Source organism: Neodiprion pinetum, chromosome 4 (genome assembly GCF_021155775.2).
Source record: "Neodiprion pinetum isolate iyNeoPine1 chromosome 4, iyNeoPine1.2, whole genome shotgun sequence".
Taxonomy (NCBI): Eukaryota; Metazoa; Arthropoda; class Insecta; order Hymenoptera; family Diprionidae; genus Neodiprion; species Neodiprion pinetum.
The window spans coordinates 33,641,182-33,661,916 of record NC_060235.2 but is presented as its reverse complement, the minus strand read 5'-3'; the positions used below and the strand labels follow the sequence as shown (position 1 = coordinate 33,661,916).

General features: G+C 43.3%; 1 protein-coding gene across 1 annotated transcript in view; it reads right to left on the bottom strand.

The window, feature by feature from the left end:
• The window catches only part of LOC124218085 (ankyrin repeat domain-containing protein 50-like), a 141,364-nt gene extending 122,093 nt beyond the window's left edge, over positions 1-19,271 (bottom strand). The window contains exon 1 of the mRNA XM_069134959.1: positions 19,155-19,271. The gene's annotated coding sequence lies outside the window, so the exon portion shown is untranslated. The remainder of the gene's footprint in view (positions 1-19,154) is intronic.
• Between the last annotated feature and the right edge of the window lie 1,464 nt (positions 19,272-20,735).

The following is a 20,735-nucleotide window of genomic DNA, read 5'->3' as shown; positions in this document are numbered from 1 at the left end:
CTCGATAGCTTTAAAACTCTGCCCTCCAAGTTGGCCACCGTTTTGAAAAATGCTGTTTCGAGAAAAACGCGTTCAAAGTTTCAAGTGAGGAAATTTTAGGTAAATCGTTTACTTACGGTCAATCAGCGATGCCAGGTCCATACAATATCCCTTCTGCTTCTTCGAAAAGATCGTGCTCAATGGATTGTTCAATCCGACGAGCTGTCCTCGCCTCTTTGCTATCCAGGGACGCCCGGCGGTTTGCTTGGGTGATGCGCGCATTCTTGTATTTAGCGGCGAAATCTGCGGCGCTCGGCCCTATCGTGCATCCCATCGTCTCCAAAATTTTTAAAATTGGGTCGTAACCTTCATTGAAGGTGCACACAGCACACTGCGTAGCGATTTCTACTATCTGCTTGCCGCAGAATACGTGCTTTGGGGCTAGTTGCCACACACAGTGATTGAAGCTCTCGTTATTATTTTGAGTGTTCGCGCCCGTACATCGTTCTAAGAGATCCTCCGTTGTTAGATCATCGTAAATCGGTTTTAAAACTTGTTGTACGTCTTCGTCGAGTGCTGGTGGATGGGTGTACTCCTCTCCTGTGGCCTCGGCCTTGCGCCATTCGCACCACGAATCTTCTCCCGGAGGGCAATACTCATGCTGAGGATTTTCATCAGTTGAGCTTTTGTGATGAAATGTAGCCCATATGGCTTTCCTCATATTTTCCACGGAATTGGAATTTCGACGAACTGCCAAGCCATAATATTCCGAGAGATTTGTCAATAATTTTAACGTCAATTGCGCTCTTTTCGGTTCAACAGCAGTGTTTTTTGTTTGATTTTTTTTAGTTTTCGGAGAACTCGAACGAGATCCTTTTTTTTTCGGTTCACTCTCCATTGCCTTGTCTTCGATTTGATTTTTGGCCTTTTTTAGTTGAACTAACCTTTTTCTTGCTTCGTTTCCCCTTTTATATACTCGCTTTTTCACGTGCAAAACGCATTCCTTTTTTTTTACCGTCAAATCGTCACCGTACGGCTTGGCTTCTAATAACATCTTGAATGTTTTTGTATCGCCGTCTCCTATATAGAAACCGTATTTCGCGTTGTGCAATTCTTCTGATCTCTTGAATACTTCGATTATACCGTCGACTTCCATTTTTCCCGCGCTGCCTTCGTGATTGACGTTGCATTCGGATTCATGCGTCTCAGACCACGCCTCGTACTCGGTTGTTCCCTCTTGTCCTTTCCAGAATACACAAGCCTTGCAGAAGCTTGATTTGACAGCAACATCCAAAACTTTGTTGGTATATTTTCCAATCACGGACACGATACCCATGCGCGACGTGAAACCGCGTTTCGACCACGATCCATCACCGGACACCGTCAGAATATCGCCCCGATTTTCTGCTTCCAAAGTTTTTTCCTTCTCTTCGGTACCTGCTTTTTTCACGACGGCCTCGTATATTGATTTCGCTGCAATCTGCAGGATTTTTACGATTCCATAATAGGTGTTATTATTGAAGTTTGCAGTTAAATCCATCAAGGCGATAAAATTTCTAATGCCATTTATGCCGATGCCGACCAATCGCATGACAAAGCAGAAACGACGATTGATTTCATAAGCATTTTTTATCAAAGGACAAGAATCTATCTCGGCCGGATCTGGACACGAACACTGAACACAAATTTTAAAGCCCAATCCGCGAATCGATTTTTTAAAAAACTTCACGTCGCTATTACACTTTTTGCACTTCAACAGTTCCTGAAGAGCGCCGAAAACCAAAAAGAACTCCAAAATCACGTAGCTAAACGTTTGATCGATTCGGACTTCAAACTCTGGACTCTTTTTCAAGATTTTTGCTGCCGAAGTGCTCGCAAACGTTAGATTCGTTTCGATATCGTGTCGATTTGTTCCCTTGAAACCACCGGATCTTTTTCGTCTATTTCGCGGATGTCCGCTTCTCGAGCCTTTTCTATCCTGCCACGCACATTCCTCTTTCGTACATCTATCCATTTTGAATGTCGAAATCGAACTGAACGACGAGCAGGTAGGACGTACATGAACTTGGCTCGCTAATTATCGAAAATATGAAATCGGACTATTGCATAATTTGCCGTCAATTAGCCGGAAATTAGTCACGCCTTATTATTTTGTCGCACCCAATTAAAAAAAAAAAAGCGGATGGCGTGCTAAATTCTAAAGACATCCGGTTTTGTATTTGAAAATTGAGTGCGACAAAAACAAAAATTCGACGACTAATTTGCGGCTTATTTGCGGCAAATTATCAACCTAATCAGAATCACTCATGGTGCTCGCTGTGCGTTATTTTGGTAGTTGGCGGGCTAAATTCTTGAAAAATCAGAACGCCATCCGCTTTTGTTTTTGAAAATTGAGTGCGACAAAAACAAAAGTTCGACGACTAATTTGCGGCTTATTTCTGGCAAATTATCAACCAAGTCAGAATTACGAATGATGCTCGCTGTGCGTTATTTTGGTGGATGGCGCGCTAAGTTTTTGAAAAGTTAGCACGCCATCCGTTTTTTTTTTTTCAAAATTGAGTGCGACAAAAAAATAAATTGCGCGACTAATTTACGACTAATTAACGGCAAATTATGCAATAGTCCGAATTCACATTTTCGACAATTGGCGAGCCAAGTTCATGTACGTGCAGGTAGGAACGAGACAATAGAAATAACAGTCGCACGGGCAGACGGCCGACGCGGCAGCTGTAGCGCTCCGTTGCCTTCTACCAAGAAATGCTGTACAGTAACCGAAATAATCTGAATTTCGGCATGAAAATTTCAGGGAATATTCGGAAGAGTGTATACTATTCGATAAAGCAAAAAAAAAAAAATCGATTTTTTGAAAATTTCACACTGGAAAGCTCCCTTAAGAGTATCGAGTGAAACCCTGCAGGTAAATTTTGCCCTTTCGGAAGCTACTTAAACTTACAAGGGGAGTATTAAGTATTAGGTGGATTCTGCTCAAACTTCTAGAGTCGATATCTATACGACGTGAATTTTTTAAGACCTGATCCAGTGCAAATTCGGGAGTTCGATATTTTCGGCAAGAAAGATCCCTAGAAACTTCAGCCCTTGTTGGTAGAATTTTTCATTCTACGGCAGTTCAACTGTTGATCCTGTTGAACAATATGGCCGTCGCGGTGTGTTTAAATCGGCGATAAAATCTCGAGCAGAGCAAAGAAAAGGAGAAATGAGAAAGTATCTTTTATAGCTCTGCGATAACCGCCTGTTCGTTTTCCCGTGGTATAAGGTATAACGTGGCGTCGATCTTCCGCGAGGAGGACACCGCGATAATTTACCTTCCGGCGAGAGAAATGAGACGTCCCGGACAGCGTGGCGTCGCGACGCGGAACTGGAGCCGAAGCCGAGGAAGGAGGAAGAAGTAAGACGACCGCGCCACGTCGAAGAAAAAAGTTTATTACACTTTCCGAAGTTTTATGTCCTTTAATCTGCGCAACGTCCTCGGGGAATTGTTTTACTTGGACCTTCTTTGCTCAGACTGCTACGATGCCCGCAGGTATATCATGTATAAGGGGGTGTGGGTGTAATAACGCGGGGGAAAAAATGACCTGTCGCGAATCATAGACTCGGCCGTATAACGACCGGCCCCGAAAAACCTTCTGCGCTCAAATTATTTTACCTGCTTTACCGGTAGTCCCTCACTGCGGGCTTTCCCGTTATTTTCTAATCAGCGCTCGAAGCTTTTAAGCCTTTCAAGTCTCGATAGATTTCTCCCGCATGCAACCTCGCTACGTTCCCGATCCCCCTCCCTGTAGAATGATGAGAAATTTCATCAAAAACAACGCAAACTGCTCGCTCAGACACCCATTTCGTAATTACGTCTGTGGGGGAGGGTGAACGCGTCGAAAACGCTCTTTCGAACGCCTCGGTTTCCCCTAACTCTGCAATTTCACTTTTTCTACGGTCACACGCTTGTTGTTTTTTTTTTTTTCTTTTATTTTCACACGTATAAAAAATAACATGCATCTCACTTGGCAGGTATGAATTTTGACTTGTGATCAAATCATCAATGATCTTCATCTTGATTTGACAGTACTTTGCGTTTAACGGCAACAAATTTAGTATTCTTCCCGGCTGCTTTTATTTTTTCAAAAAACAAATGAGGTGGATTGGTAACGGTTCTTGAGACACGAAAGACATTCATCGGTTACGGGCGATTCTCCCGAGGGAAGCGAGGCCGCGAACAGTATTCGCCCCCTCGGTTGCGAGGTGGCTTTAATGTGCCAAAACAATTTCTAACGTCGGAATCGAAGCTTTCGATAACGCATTCCTTTCAGAGGAAATAAGTCACTTACTCGGCCGCGATAGCATTAACAAATGTTAGAGTGCAAGGGGCGAGCCGAGCCTTATACGCTTCTCGCGAATGAATTCAACGAGCTTTTGGATTCGCAGCTTGCCATTATTAAATTTCACGTGAAATATACCCGTTCCGCGACCCAATTCTATATTTACAACCGCCATTATAACCTTCGGTTACAATCGTCGGATATCTTTTCTCCCGGTCGAAAACGTCGAGGGCGTGGCTGGGACCAAAATGCGAAAATTATCACGAATACGCGGGGCGATTCGGACCATTCGACGTTGAATTTTCACCGGTAATAGAGGGTGGTAAACGGCTTGCACTATGTGCCTATGTACGTCATCGGGAAGCGAGACAGCCGGGCTATTCTCGCCTGTACGGGTCAATAAGTTACTTAGTTGCACCGGCAGGGAGAGGGCGACGGGGGTGGGTTAAGGGGGCAGTGAAATCGAATAAGATCACGTTTTGCATAAAGGACTCGGAGACCGGAGTCCGCGTGAGACGTATTTTCCCGTCCCACCCCACCCTTTCCCTCACTTTCCATTCCTCTCCTTTCTTTGTTCCTTTTTCTTTTTTATTCCTCCTTGCCTCCGTTCCGCGACCGAATTTCAATTCGATTCTGATGTTGCAGAGCTCGACGATACGTATCGCTCAAATACATTTCGTACACCCACTCGTGTGCCACTTGTGTAGAATTGATTTCGGGAAAACGGGATGAAAACTTCTATTTCTCTCTCTTTCCTGCTCTTCAACGTCCGCATCATGCTGATTGTGAGTTAAATTCTCATCCGTCTCACTACAAAGAATCAAGTTAAGTTAGTTACAGGCATAGTCTTTTCCTCTTTCTCCGTACTCATTTGTACTTTGGGGCCACCGCCCTCGTACAATAAAATTCTATTCTTTCTCTCTCTCTCTCTCTCTCTCTCTCTCTTCCGTAAATGTCTTTAGGCTAAAACTTAGGGAATATTTGACCAGTAATACTGTTTAATTGCTAACTGATACCACCTTCGCCTAATATAATTTAATATATTGATACTTAATGCATAACTCATACATATTGTATATATATGCTTTGTAGGATTAGCTTTTAGCTGACCAGTTTTGGTAAGGTTTCTCTGATTAGTGTATTCTATTTAATAAGCGCAGATTTAATTTAAATATTTTTTTTATATATTGTTATATGTTTATTTTTTATTTTTATTTTATTTTATTTTACTTTATTTTATTTATATTTCATTTTATTCTATTTTTATTTTATTTTATTTTGTTTTATTTTTTGTTTTTCTTTCACCGAGAGCTGTACATGTTCAGTGCATTTGTGTTGTCCTTAGGGGGCACATTGCTCCAGGACATTTTTAATAAACGCTTTTCTCTCTCTCTCTCTCTCTCTCTCTCTCTCTCTCTCTCTCTCTCTCTTTCTCTCTCTCCGGAGGACGATGGGTTGCATTATTTCGGGCTTTTGGCTCGACATGATGGAAATGAAATTTTAACTAATTGATTATTGGAAAATTAGTCGGAGCCCATCGGAGGCCGCTGGGTTTCCGCCTCTATACCTCCAGAATTTCGAGGCTTCTATACGTAGATTGAAACGTACGACCTTCGGGATTTTTCGGGAGGAATAAAACACACCTGGCACCCTCCGGAACCGCGCAAAATATCCCGAGGGGCACGTTCATCCGCTTGCAATTATACACATCCGAGCAATTTTCCGCCATTCGTTGTTTCGGTATCGGCATCATTCTTCCCGTCATCTTTATCGCCAAACACCCTGGCGAATTCCCGGTGAATGCCAGTTGTCCCGAAAACTATACTTCCAGAAAATTATACTCCTACAACCGAGTGCGTGAGCTGATTTTACCGGATACCAAAGTTTGAACTTACGAAAGTCTGTTCAAATTAATTCAGGTTAATTGCTGATCAAAGCGTGGAAGCAAATAAGTGCAGATCGACGCTTAGCAATTTATCGTTCACATAAAATAGTTGTGTAGGAGTCGTTAAAATATTGATAACGGTATTTCTCAGGGACCTATAACGAACATCGGAGTGTATAGAATTACAGGTGAAAGCTCGTAATTAACTCAATTTTTCATTTTCAATCCCCGTGCACATGGTTTTATAAAAGTATCATATTTCAGGTGATGCGGCAACAGCACTCGGTGCATCAATGATTGCGCGTCAGCCTCTCGAACCTGATACGAAATCGATATTAAGGCGCGGTTGAAACCCTCCGTGACACGGACGAGATACACTGGGTTTTTTTTCATTCCTCTTAGACTTTTTCATTCGATAGGAATTTACGTTTTTTCTCTTCTTCGTTTTCTCGTCTTGACTGCTCTTTCTATATCTTCATTCACATATGTCACCAAGTTTTATCACTCTCGTTAGACAATCCTGTATATAGGAAAAACAAATAAAAAGGAAAACAATTACTTAGCTTTGCTGACGATGCACAATATCTCACCGCAGACACGGCGGATTTCTTCGCTGCTATTTGCACTCACTGATCACTGCGTTACGTGAGAGTTATCGCAAAAAGAACGCGCCGGTAGCTCGACGATTTTTCTAAGACGTTTCAAAGTCAGACGTCTCTACGGTCGTATTCCTGAGGTCAATGCAATCGAGGCTCGATACTTATTGTTAGAACGATTAAAATCCTCATAATCACGCATGAGATAAGTAAATATAACGCACGTATGAATCATCTAGATACAGACACCGCAGTTACGTTGAGTTTTCGTTTCAATTTCAATTTCATTCGCTGATTGCAGCAATCTTCTAGAGAATCTCACGGTTGGGGACGTCGTCAAGTTTATCATACAGGAGCTGCACTGTACCAACGTAATAAATTTAACTCACCAATGATTCCATTAAGTGATTAACGCAGTCAACCTGGCGTGTGATTTTAATGACGTCATTATATCCGTACGTGTCAGGTGAATTCAAGTATTCCTGTTCGTCTGGGCATTCGGGTTTCATAGGTAAAAATCTACGTTCATGTATAATACGGTAGGTACACGTAATCTATGGACATTGTGATTCGGCGCACATTATATTTGAATGTAGGTAAGAAGGTGTGAGGAAATTATTTCTACATCGTTGTGAAAATCAATGTAAAAAACGGTCGTACGAATATGTATATAGTTTCTATAACGAGTGATTGCATAATTTTGTGAAATTGGTAGGGTGCGATAATTTGCGGTTAAAAAGGAGCGCCTAAAGCGTAAGAATAAAAACGAGGCAGCGGGTAAGCACGATATTTCAGGGCAATAATTTCCTCCTCTGTTTACATCTGGAGCGGAAATGAGTATACCCTTGGCTGGGGAGAATATTCTCGCGGTAATTACCAGCAGCGGGCGTGAAAACACGTACCGCTAGTGTCAAGCGAATTGCCATCTTTGCATTGAGAGCCAGGCGGACTGGAATCGGCCCACGTGGTGATAACTTTAAACGAGTGACATTAAAAAACAGTACCCACCCCTCCCCGCCCGATTCGGGTTATAAACGATGCGCTTTAACGAGGTGACATAACCGCGTGGCTGCGAACACGAAGCATGGGAACGAGAGGAGGCGAGAACACGAACGAAACAGCCGACCTAGGAAGGCCAACCGACTACGGGATGCTAATCGGGCATTGTTGCTACTCCTACTCGAAGAATTAATCCGTTCCTTGTGTCTCCTTTCTTCGGCAGACACGCAGGGGTGGAGCTCAGGTCGATGTACCGGGAGAAAGAGCCGAAGGATAAAAAGAAACCGAACCTTGTCACCCATCGTCGAACAACGGTGTCTCTGGGAGATTACGTACCTTGGACAATGGGCATGTCCGAGCATTAACTACGGAGAGATTCACCGATCAATTTGCAACTTCGAAGCGTGTCGGGGATGAGGGTCGATATGGAACTTACGCACTCAAGAATGATCGAATTTGTTCATAGTACGTAGAATTCACAAGCGTTTTCTCATCCCTTGCCATCTTCTTTCTGTCCGCCCTTTGGAAGGCTACGTAATAATTAAATGCTCTAAAGAGACGGGGCTGGGCCTTCACTGGATTCAACTTCCAGTGTATCGATTCAGGTTAATTCCTGCAGGTATGAATTATGCACGATATCGTGCATGGACTTTTGGAACATCACGACTACCGTAAGTTGACGGTAAAAAGACACACTAGTTACCGGAGAAAGTTGTCGACGTCTTTCACGATGAAAATAGTTTCACACACAGATACGGACACCTACTTCTTACAGTTATAATTGATTTCAAACAAGCGGTAAATCCGTGGTGATCGAACATGCCACGCGTACAGGATGTCGTATACACGTGTATAACACGTGCGTCAAACTCGTGTCGACGTATGATTATATAAGCTTCTTTCATATCCAGCGGCACTGCATGAACACGGAGTGTATTTACGCTGCAAAGCGTCATGGCTATGCCTCGTTATTTCACGGTACAAAAAGTGAGGAAGGGTAAAAAGAGACACCTACACGCGCCGAAGATACGACGTGTGGAACACACGAAAATGGTGAAAACCTGCTCAAAAACCAAAAAGGGATGTTCCAAGTATTTCTGAAACTTTTGGGATGTAAATATTGTTTGTCGTCAAGTCCGATTCCGTAGGATTTTACGACCAACTGAGACCGCAGAAACTCGAAGAAGATAACCAGAACATTGCAACATCGACAAATAGGAAATACGACAATATTTCTCCGTTATTCGACAGATTTAAAAAAATTAGGAATCGTATTATCCCACAAAATTACGACCATCAGGGTGATCAAAAAACCACAAAACTGAGAAAAAAAATTCGTTGAATTCCTTGAATGACCAGTAACAAAATTCCTTGACGTTTCCCTGATTTCCCTAGCCGATTTTTTAAATTCGTTGTCATTTCCGGTTCTCCAAGTTTTCCAGGTTCTCTTTGACCGTGTCTGCACCCGGGCCAGTACTTTGCATATTAAATATTCTCGCGCCACTCGGTGTATACGTGCCTTAATTTACATCACGTACGTTGTAAACATACATCGCGCTCATATGTACACATCAAACACGCTGTGCATGTGTACAGGCTGCCCTTTGCTGGCTGAAAGTTACTTAAAATAACCGAGCAGCCTGCAGAGCCGGGATGACTCGCAGGAAAATAGACTACCAGAAGCGGAAGTGGAACCTTTGAACTCCTCCGCGGTCTTTCAAGATCAATTTCAAAAAAGAGATAAGAGAATAAGAAGCAGAATAGTATACGGTGAGCGTTTTCTCACCTCGAGAGCGTTAATTGCGCATGAGCTACTTGATTTCATCGGCACTGTTTTCGCCACTCTTCCGCGTTGATTCTCATTCACAGATCGGTCAACGTACTTCCGCGACCCCCAGACCTTATTCTCGACCTAGCGGAATCGGAAACGTGAGATCGAGTCGCCCAGCTGAACCAACAGCGGGTGAAACGCCGAGGTGAGTGACGTCGTTGGGTAAAATTAGTGACTCTAAAATTGAGAGCAGTTTTCAAAGAGTCATATTCCCGAGCGTCGGAGGCATGTAATATACAACACAATGTAAAGGACGTTAAGACAGGAAAGGAAACGCGACAGAGCTGGGCGGTAAGTGGTTTGCGTTTTGAGAGCCGGTAGCGTTAAGCCGCAGGCCATAGAAGAACCTTATGTACTATAATTCGCCATAAATTCATGCTGGAATTTAGTTCGCAGATAACAGAGGAGCTCTACGGTCTTCCCCGAAGGTCTGCAGACGACTCCTTTTCGAAGTAATACCAACGTACTACCCGCAACGGTGGGTACATCCTAGCCGGCGAGTCTATCCAACTTCCAAGTAATTTAATGGGGCTCGTCTTCCAAATTTATCGCTTATCGTTCCCCGTCCTCCGGCAATTCCGACTCGACGGAAAGCTCGATTATAATATCGACGTTTCGTCGGTTCTGCAGTGCATGCCTTCGCCCGTACACACGCTGCAAAGCTTTGCCGCATCGCTATTCATCTTGGCGTTACGCGCGGATCGGACGTCGCAACGTTCCTGCCGCGAAAACGTGGAGGTCAAGCCGTGTGCAGCGGATACTGCATCGACCCGACACGTGAACTAGGAAGAAAATTCAAGAACCCAAGCGAGACACTGGATTCTCTCGGCCGAATCGATCAACATGTCGCGCGGTTCCTGCGCCATGTGCATGGAACCAATCGGGAGTACGAAGGACGTGGTTTCGCTTATTGTCAGCCGAGGAGTCTTTCACTCGAGTGAATCTCGCTATCGATATCGTTCGAAATGATTTTCTAATCTCCGAAATCACAGGGAAATCAGCAATTTTTAAATGAAATTCTACGTTAGTAATCATTAGTGATTGTGAGAAATAATGTAGGATTACAGAAATCTCTTAGTAATTTTAAGAAATCGTGTGACATCTTAAAAATCATGATCACTCTGTAAAATGTAAGTAATCACGAAAGCGTTGTAATCACGGTGTCTCTTTTCTCTCAACTGAACACACCTTGCATGTGAAAACGCGGAGTGCAATTTAAAAAGGACACATCTTTTCACACTGGTGCTGGATTCCGAGATGAATATTTTTTCCGGCATGGATACGCCGAAGAAAGAAGTATTTTTCTGATCCAACGAAGTGTCATTTGATGCGGTAAAAACAGATTCAAGGAATAACGATTCGTAAGATGTATTATAAATTTATCTTCCGCCAATATTTTGCAAATTCGACGAATGATTTTTCTCTCCTTTTCTCGCGTGTGATTATTTGGCCGGAAATAGGGAGAATAAACTTCAGTTACGTGCGGATTGTAATTTATTGTTTTCTTTCAAGAAACGTGGTTTTCTCCTATGTCAATAAAGGCTTTCATGCTGAAATGAGAAATGACTAAGGTTTACGAAGTAAATCATCGAGTAGGAGAAATTTGGGTTTTACTACGTGATAAAATGGCGAAAACTTCGGATGATATGCCTGCGATTATATAAGGAATTTACGATATTTTAAAACAAGAATTGTCGTTAATTTTTCGTCAGTTCGTGCAACGCGTATTACAATATACATACTTATCTATGATATTACGGATAGCATAGGAACGATGTAAATGCCTGATTTAACGGCGAGCGAATTCCTGGCATCGTGCGCCGGTTCAATGCGCCACGAATTACCGTTTTCGCATTTTTCCCGAATTTCGGAATTCACCTAAACTCTGGCTAAAGTTCTCTCTGAACAACAAACTAAACTATCCAGAATATCGGGACATAAAAAAGAGACTCCGAATTTCCCGCCACAAAGTTTCTCAGGTTTTACACAACCGAAATTCGACCCTCGCTCTTCTTTTTTCTCGATTTTCCTACTACACGATAATAAACATAGTATGTGAATTGTGATACGCAGTTCAACCGGCTAACTGCGACGAGTCTTTTCCAGTTTTTTGTGCCAAAACTGGTAGCCACATACAACCGACCAAATTGGAGCAAAATTGCTATCCGAAGGGTTTTTTGGGTCCCCGATTTCATTTCAGAACTTATTTCTTGAATTTGCCATCCCCTGAGGTTAAAATAGGGTTGAATCAGGGTAAATCTTCAGTTTGAGTAGGAATTTTATTGTTATATTCAAATTCGACATTTGGTATACCTGTAGGGGTTTCAAGAATTGCCGTCGTCATTTTGAATCCTCCATTTTGCAATTATTCTATTCTGATAACGGATTCATCATCAGCGACCCAAAAAACCCCCGAGTAGCAAGTTTCAAAAGACTTATTGCTGAGGCCTGGTCGTAATTACCGGTATTTGAAGCCGCCATTTTGGACTCGTCGTATCGAATTTTTCAATTCTGCTTTGAAATTCGGATTTAACGACCCCCAGGATGGTAGCGTACCAATTTTCGTCCAAATTCATCGAGAAATAACAGAATTATTTTAAAAAAACGTGCCTACACGCATGATTACCATTTTGGACACTTTCTTTTTCTCTCCATCTATGCATCATTACCAGTCAACCGGTCAAAAAATTGCGAGCATTCTTTTACATGCTTTCCTGAATTCCCTCAAAGTTCTAAATTCCCTCAATGGTATTTGCGGACTCTCCAGATTTCCTGATAACAAGTCCACAATTGTAACTAAATGGAATTCTGCTCCTCTGAAAGCGGAGGTCCCGGGTGTAATTTGGATAACGGTCCCAGGTGCGTCGTACAATCACTAATTAAAACAACATACGCATTAGATCGAAGATGTATACGTGAAGAAGAATAAACAAAGCCTCAATCGGTGTCCCAGCAAGAGGTCGATGAAAGTTTCTAAAAATATCCAACCATCTCTTCACTCACGGAGTAACAAAATTCGATTATGCGCGCAAGGATAACCCTCCTAAATTTTTTACCACCAACACCGTTGCTTTTTTTCGCAAAAAATAACGAAAATTTTCAGGGCCTAGATGATGTTCTGGAAAAATAAGAACCTTTCCCCGGGATCGGTCGGAAATCATGAATAAATCATCAGTCGTGTATAAATATGTGAAACACGAATGGGGTATCAGGAGTTTTACGATCTTAGCTATAATTCACTAGAGGTGCCGAAATGCACCCTATCGGTATTGTTTATTTAACATCCCAGTCCAACTTAAGGGGTCCGAAGCCAAGCCGGATGCTCGATCATGCAAGCGTTCAAACGACGATCCAGAAATGGATTTGCATTAAACAACACGCCTAAAACCGAGTGAGTTTTTTACAAGAGTTAATTAGAACGCGGACAGAAATTTCCTCGACAGAATGACAGCCGTGATTCGATGAGTTAAATTAGCCTCGAGTGATGTGTAATTCAGCAACATTGAGGGGTTCCATGCACAAATGCCAATCACCGCATGTCGTGAAATGCCAACAGTGGTACAATTGCAGGGATTCGTTTGACGTTTCGCAATTTTCATCGTTATCGTGTGCGTACAGGTATTATCGGACACAATAGTGACGTGACTAAAATGGCGAAATAACGTTATCAAACTGGAAATTAGCGTTCGGCGGGACGATAATTGGGGGCGTCGATGTATAATCGGCGTGATTCAAACCGCGGCGCTTCGATTCGACGCGGAAACAGAGATTGTCCGTATCACCAGGTCCATATGTCAAGTCGGAAGAGAGAAACGGGTCAAACCGCAGCTTGATTAACAGCCGAGGAATCTTTCCTGTCCGATCAACTGTCGCGGGTTTTCCATTACCACGCGAATGGGAAAAGAGGTTGAAACAGAGAGAGGAAGAAGGTATCGAAACTGAACGATCACTCGCGGACTCGGCACTTCTTTTTCCTCTCGTTGACGCTGGTCGGACAATTATTTCGAATCTGGGACAAGTATTCGTCTGATTCGCGGGGGCATTTCCGGCAGACATTTGTTGTTTAAAAATAACACGAGGGTGGAAATTCGGATGACTGAAGTTTGAGTTACGATTATAGTTTTACGAATCCAAAGAAAAAGAAAATTTCACAGGCAGTTCACGTTGGGATACTGTGCTAAAAAATAAATAGAATTTTGAAATAATATGCAAACGCAGCAATTTGCCGATTTCCTGCTCAATGGAAATTTAACAAACACAAAAGTATTGACTGTTCAAATTTTAAGTGATGTATGTATACATAATCTATGTTATCACGATCTGGTACATCTTAAAGGATTACGAATGGATAAATGATCAAATATTGGAGCTTCTTAGTGGCTGAACCTCTGCGGAGGTACAGGAAAGGAATTCCGGGCATCGGACCGAGAAGTCCGGAGTAACGGAAAAAGTTCATTGGCTTTGTAAATCCAATGGGATTTGCCGAGGGATTCGATCGATCCTTCCGGAGAACGAATACTAGTCGTGGACGGGGGTAATAACACAAGTTTTAAGCACGATCGAACGGTAAGTACGAACCGCTGGGTGGAAATCCAGTGAATTTTTATAAAATTTCGACACACTTGTCGGTATAAATAAAGCAAGTCTTCAGGAATTTGTTTACAATTAGAAAAAATCTAAGCCAATTTGTTTGCCAATTAATATCCCCGGTTTCCCCTTTTGCATTTTCGTAAATTCTTCCAGATTTCAAGTCGCGAAAAATTTTAGTGATCGCCGACGATCCTGATGGAAACGCAGGGAGATCGGGGGAGGATCAGGAAGGGGGAAGGAGATGTCCCGCTAAAGGATACACACGCACAGACCGAATCGAAGATACGCGTCGCGCGAATTCCGGGACCGTTGGGTTAATTTTTCGCGCTACGCCACTGGGCGCCATATTGATCGAGGGGGTGGAAAAAGAGAAAGACGGAGAGAATGCGGGGTGCAAAGAGAAAGAGATAAAGATAAAGGGCGGATGAAGGAAGGGAAGGGAGACGCGGCGTGTATGCGAAGGGGAAAGAGGACCCTTACGTCTACCGCCAGTAACCCTTGGCTTCGTGCACCTACTCGCATTGCAGTTGAAGAGTTTTCTCAGAAGACGTGCCGGCGCGCCGGTTGCATTCTCGCTCCCGCTTCTCTCCCGGTTCCTCGTCCTTTCACTCCGGTCGATTTTCCTCCTCTACTTTTATCCGGATCACTTCTGTCCGTATAATAACAACGCGTTCCAATGACCGCACCTTATTGTTTCGCTTGAAACGCGACGGTGTACCAAAAACGAATTTGGTACCTTTCCGCAATTTCATTCGGTTTCATTTGTTAATGGAACAGGCAGTACCTACGTGCTTAGCCTTCGTTACACCTACTCGGCAAACTTTTTTACCCTGCAGTAACCAGCCATTTAACGCCTCGGTTGCCGTGCGCATACTTACGCTTCTAATTTATCGCGTCGCAAATTATCTGCAAGCCTTATTGGAAGGCCAATGATGCCTCCAAAACTCAAATCGAGAGGGTCAAATTTCGACGCAAACTCGATCCGGTCAGTCGACGAATCGTCGATGTTTAGCCTGCGGCAATTGAGACACGGACGAGTGATTTAGGCGACCGGCATGACGGCCGATATAATTTACCATCAATTAGGACACTCCTTGGACAAATTGGCATGGCGTTCGACTGGGTTGAAAATATTTCCTGCTAACTATAACGCGAGAGGCGGTGCCGCGCGAAGAACCGGTGGAAATTTTTTTTCCCATTTAACGGACGGAAGCTTTTGCGAAAATTGTAACGCTCCGGTTGACGATGGAAAGTGAACGCAAACTTTCGCGGAGATTATAAGGGTCCGGATACTGCACGAGCGGTATAATAATACAGCATGACCCGGGGCACGATTAAATCGCCAATCCTGTTTTCGGTGTGTGCTAATGAAAATTTCAACGATATTCCCGAAAATTCTGAGTCTACGGACGTCGGAGGCAATCGTTGGTTGACGATTATTCGGTGCGAGTGGACGAGGGTATTTCAATAAAGGGAAATCGACGCTGCGGTGAATATTACGTCTTGATCTCGAAAGGCAGACTGATCGGAGCTCCAGGAATCTCTTTGGTAAATTTCTGTCAGAGTACAACTGCTTGTTGCAGTTGCGGTCGCGCAGTTTGGCCGCCGCGGTGCGCCTCAATAATTCGATTCGACTAGCCAAACAATCCCGTCAAATCAGTCGGCTGCCCGAATACCGGCTGACTGATTGTGAAATCCGCGGCCTGCCGCTAATTGAACTGGGGAAAAATACTCTCGAGCGATAAATCCTCCGGACGGCCGCGGAATTATGACCATGCGCAAAATATGATCGTCTGCAGGGGTGTTTGACCAGAAACAGTTGAAGCGATTCGAGTCCGAGGAGTGAACCGATTCCGGATAAACGACACGATCTGCCACGGCGGCGACGAGCAAAGGACAAGCGCTGATAGCGCGCACGATGCATGGGGTAGCATTGTTCCATCGGCGCAACCGTTACGTGGGCCAGGCGTCGTAACTTCGTTTAGCACCCACGTCACCACGAGCCACTATCGCACGTGGTTGTTAGTTACGGAATACCGCGGGTACCTACTCGCGAAAATATCGTCGTGTACCGCATCCCATCAATTTTGGTATGAAAGTGTGAAGCTCGATGTATCTGCCAAGTACCTCAGTGCATTTTGCGTAATTGGGGATGTGAATGAAATTTTAGGGGTGGATAATGCGGTCCAAGCCAAAATAAGGAGGACGTATTTTTTGTTTTTCGTTAAAAATGATAATTTTTCATGTTATAGGTGATTAAATTTCACTGATTTTAATATATATATATATAATGTTATAGTTTTCAATGTGTTGGATTAATGGCAATTTTGATTCAATCGAAAAAATAAAAAACACGTCCAAAATATTTTTTCTAATCTACAAGAATATGAAATAAAAAAATTTCATCAGAAACCCCAAGTATATTCTGTGGTACTGCAGTTTCAACCGACTACGAGTTACAGCTAGTTCGCTGTCTAATTCTTAACCGACACGGAGGGATGAAAAAGAGCAGATTTTACTGAAAACTGCACGTCACCTATATTTTTTACTATAAAAGTTGGCAGATTTTACTCTGCGAACAGTAGTTTTCAGTGAATCTATAGTGTGGAAGTATATTTTACCAAAAAACTTGACGCGTCTCTCTTTTTCTCCAGTTTTGAGTAAAATCTGCTTTCTCACTCTATCCGTGAGAGGATCGTCCAAGTCTGACAAAAGTCGAAATGGACGAATTGAAACAATACCGAACAAAAATGTGAAAAGTTCAAATCCGGTCGACCTTTCGATGCGGAAACACCGCATCGGAGGGCGAAATTCAGCTCCTCGGCGGAAAGTCGAAGGGGAAGCTTTTATACGTCGCTCGATGATGCAGGCAAGTTCGAGCTTTGCGCTTTTAGCTTACGACGATACGACGTATCGCGATGGATACATTTTTCCAGCACTTCCTATCGCAGCGAATCGCTCGAGGAGAGAGGCAGTCGAGACGTGGAAGATATTTGGAACCCATAATTCGCAATTTCCCTTGCCTGTAGATCGGCTCTGATGAGGGGGTGGGAGCTTTCGCTTTTGCCGCGGAAAACGCGAAGGATTCGCAGTCCGTACGCCGCAGGTTTCAATTCAACACGGAACCGGCAATTCGTTCCTCGCCACACATCGTTAGTCGTGGTTTCTTTCGGCCTCTACAGTCAGTCTCCATTCACTGATCGTTCGGAGATTGAAATCTAATAATCAGCAGGATTACGTGAGTCGGCTGTGGGCCAGTCGCCAAGAGACTTTGCGGCGCCGATATCGGCCGCCTGGAAAACTGTTGGACCTTTTTTACCAGGAAACATGAACCCTGGGCAAATGTCCGATCGGGACAATTTGATTTCCACCCATTGTACGGCTGGCAGGAGTCTGGGCATCCGGCCAGAGAGAGAAAGAGATCGAAGGAAAGAGTTGAGCAGACACATTAAAATGGGAAGTCTATCGTAGTAATTTACGAACGGTCGGATGCCAATGAAATGCAAAATTTGATGCAAACTATTTGGCCACTTTCATGGCACTGAAGAATTTTTCAAAATAAATGCGATATTCTCGTGCGATCACTTTTTCTAAATCCATTGTGTTTATCGTACCTTTTTTTTTTTTTTCTTTTTGCGTCGTCGCGCATGACTCAACGTCAATTATTAGCAATAGAGGCAGGATAATTTTTTCCATTTTATTTCGATTGTTTTATTTAACGAACCTTAAATAAATTTGTATAGGTATAATTAAGACGTTGCTCATATTTTTTTGCCACCGGGCCAACGCAGGCAGCGTAATGTTAGCTCAAATACTTACAAACATTTTTGGTGCTCTTTTATTTGCGCGTCGTAACGTTCGCGCCCAGTGGAAAGACTTAAGGCTCTCGAGGGTGAAAAGAAAGCAAAGACGAGAAAAGCTACTTTGGCCTGAGAGACGTTTACACTTGGAAAAAGCTCGCTCCGCACGCGGTTGGTGACTTGCGCTAAATGGTGAAAGGAAGTCGGATGGGCATGTGTAGGTACAATACGCACTTCCGGCCAAGTATATACACCGAATTTCAATAGTGCGTACGAACCTTTATATTCGGTATAGGCATTTCACTTCCACTGGCTCGTATCCGCGTGAGCTTAGGGATAATGGGGTAGAAAAACGACGCGAAGAAAGATATTCAGATGACGAGAGCGTTGCGGAAGAGGATCGCCCTGCTCTCCAGAGCTGTCACTGATCCTCCGAGGAATAGGCGTCCTTGTCAATTTCTCTGATTGAACCGACGCCCGTGACGAATGTCCGGGTCGTTTCGCCGATTAAGAATTCATCCGACATACGGTCCCGGCGGAATATTGCAATAGCAGAAAAAATACGAAACAAACAATTCGAAAGCTGCGTCTGAAGTCGATGGAGTCGAGTTCAATTGGATTATAAGGATATTCCCAGAACGTAAAAAAATGAATGATTTTGCGAATGTTATACGCGTAGTCTTAGTTTGAGGAAAAACGCGACACGCTGTAGTTTTGTCGGAATGCTTTCGCTTTATCAGAAAAAGAGACGGGGATCGTTTATCCGCAAAAGCGTCGTCTTCGTTATTACCATTTGGCTCAGCATTGTTACCACCGTCGTTTAACCGAGGTTAGCTTTTGTGTAAGCTTACGACTGTCGGGCCACTTACCGAAAATGTAATCTTTTCCTTTTATCACGTCACTGGCGTTCGTTCGGGAAAGGTTGCGGGGAAACGAAAGTGGGCGAACGGATAAGCCAGATTCTCCCATCCAGTTGAGTAAATCGATCGAAATTCGGTTGAAAATGGAAAGGAAAAGCGGTGAGAGACGACGGGGTTAAATGTTCCGATCGACGATGACGATCGACTTCCAGCCAACGAGTTTGGCGATTAGTCAATCCGAGCATCATCTTACATGTATCATCAAGTACACGAAGGATCCTACCTTGCCCATTTGCTGCTTAGGCCGGACGCTTCCATGCGCATTGTCGGATGTCAAAAGAGCCATCGATACGATTTTAGAACCTTCTCACTTGCTCAAAGCGGTCCCGGAAATTGCAGATCTTCGAATTATAGCGTTGTTCCTCCAACGTCGCGAGCCTACGAGCTGGAAGTAAAAAAAGGAATGGAAAGAGTTATTAGTCGTAAATGAATACGGATGTTGTAAACTAGACAATGCAATTATGGGATTCGAGCAGTTGAAAGAAGCAAACCTGTTCAAAGGCCGGAGATGTTTTCTGTAAGAAGGGTTTTCCGTTCATTGTAAAAAGTTACGGTTACGGTTGGATTTGTAGTTTAACGAGCGCGGTAAGAACCTTTGGACAGGGAGTGGGGGGAGAATATTTTTTCTTTACGGCCGATGTACGAGAAAACGAGGGTGAACTCAGGCATTTTGCCGGTTACTTTTTACGCGAGTAATCGAGCTTATATATTTACTCAAGCGATAGTGGAAAATAAAATTTCTTTATCGCGTGTCGGAGTATAGCTATACAATAATGCTTGACGTCGTAAAAAAGCTGGTGGTGGAATTAATATCCCCATGAATAGTGAAACGGTAATATACGTGTGAAAAATAACGAAGAAAAAATTGGGGCGGGATTGAAATTCCGAATTTGAAAAGTTCCGAAAGCGCCGATATTCGAATTATTTGGTGCCGAAACTTGGAGTAAAAAAATCAAACTTTGACGAAACATCGAAATTCCGAAAGGACTAAATGCCGAAAGGGCGTAGCTGCGACAGGTTAAAGTTCCGAAAGTGAGAAAATGAGAAAATTTAAAGATCTGAAACATCGAATTCTGAATGATCGAAGTTTTTCAGTTCTGTGAATTTCCAATTTGGTGAAATTTCACCACTCTGAGCTTTCTTTGTTCTGGATTTTCGATATTTTTACGTTCGGAATTCTGGTGATTCTGATTTTTTACACCCACTCGTTGAGTAAACTAAGCTGTGCGGGTGTATTTTAACTTTCGAAATTTCACTCTATTGAAATTCGAAACTTTATTTTTCGAAATTTTGCTCCATTGGAACTTTACTTTCCGTAACTTTGCTCTATCGTAACTTGAGTTTTCGGAATCTTGCATTTCGGAAGTTTGAGCCGTCAGCTTTACGACCACTCGAAACTTTGTTGTTTCTTGAACTTTTCATTTCTTTGCTTCAAGTTTCGCCACCAAGTAATTTGAAATTAAGCTCTTTCGAAACTTCATCCCCGCCCCAACAAATTCACCTTTGTCGACATATTTTGATTCCAGGACGACGCAAGACGAAATTCAAAATTGTACAACGACCTCCGAGCCGCGTAATATGCGTCAGCTCTCAGTCTGGATGAAAAGATTTTTTTCAGCCGCCGCTCCAATATGTCAGTCTGTTACCGTTACTGTGGCTGCGACAGCTATGCATACATGTAACGATACGACGATAGCGGATCCTCAAGTTGAGGCAGGTTAGGTCTATGCTGCAGACTGCGCGTGAATGTACGTACACCGTACATGCATGCGAATACAGGTGCAATGATCACAGTCTGGGAAAC